The sequence below is a fragment of the Wasmannia auropunctata genome, unplaced genomic scaffold, assembly GCF_000956235.1.
Source record: "Wasmannia auropunctata unplaced genomic scaffold, wasmannia.A_1.0 LD334606.1, whole genome shotgun sequence".
NCBI lineage: Eukaryota > Metazoa > Arthropoda > Insecta > Hymenoptera > Formicidae > Wasmannia > Wasmannia auropunctata.
Window position 1 is genome coordinate 18,015 of NW_012028284.1, and position 1,348 is coordinate 19,362.

Genomic DNA, 1,348 nt, shown 5'->3' on the forward strand with positions numbered 1-1,348 from the left:
AAAATTCGCAATCGTAAACGAGACATTAATTTTTGAAGATTGACGAATAAATGCGTATTCATCCGGCCCACCTCTGAATGCAAGTGCGTGACACGATAAGTAGATTAAACTGAACAAAAAGTCCTCTACTATTTTGTAAAATTTGCATTTATTAACGAGATATTAAGTTTATTTGCCGATCTTCAAAAATTAATATCTTGTTAACGATTGCGAATTTTGCAAAATGGTAGAGGACTTTTCGATTCAGTTTAGTCCGTTCTACCTACCCATGAACGGTGATACACCTATTATGAGACACCCTGTATATAATTATATATATGGAACTTTTTTTCCCGGGTGTATATATATTCTTGAATCATAACATTCTTGAAACATATAGAAGTATTATGTAGTATTTTCATATGTGACCTATTTTTCGAGAATAAGATCTCATCTTATATATGGAGGGGAGAGGGGGACTTCTTATATGATCAGGTTGATTATTCCCAAGTGTAACATAAGTACAAAAAATTGAAGGGAATATTCATTGGCTTATTTTAGGAAGAAAAAATCCTATAAACATAAGTTCTTAACTGCCTTGTTAAAACTTAACATGATAATCATATGCATACTAGCTCGATCCTGATGGGCATAAATAAAATGTACCCAGATAGCACAGAGAATGAAAAAAGAACTCAGTTATATGTCACTAATTCTGAGTTCATTTTCAGATGCAAAAAGAATTCTTCTTTTAAAAAGGATTCTTTTTGCACCTGAAAATAAACTCAGAATTGATGACATAAAACTAAACATACTAATGAATTCTTTTGGGCTCTGTGTGCTATCTGGGTACATATATGTTTTATCGATATTAGAAAATGGTTTTTAATACTAATGGCATGCACGCCAAATTTGAATAAAATATCTCCAAGTGTTTTCCAAATTAAGTTTTTGAAATTTTCATATATTTTTTTAATAACTTTGATAGCTAAAGAGAAATCCTAGACAAATTCTAAAAATAATTCTTTTCCAATTCCCGAATCATATATTTTCTTTGCATTTCATTTTTTTATCGCAAAAACTTAAAATTTTTAAGAGTTTAAGGCTGGCTGCAACGCGATTTCGTCGCGCGCGACACATGATATCCAATAAGCATTTAGTTTTACCGTTGTTTTTAGTTTAAACTCTAAAGCTGCAGTGCGTTATATTGGATATCGCGTGTCGCGCGCGAGGAACATCGCGTTGGTGTGCAGCCAGCTTTAAGGCGATGCTGACAGAACGGAATTACCGACACATTGCAGTTGTAACGATAACTTCGAAATGACTGAACGGAATTAAAAATCCTTTTACAGAATTGCAATATTATAGA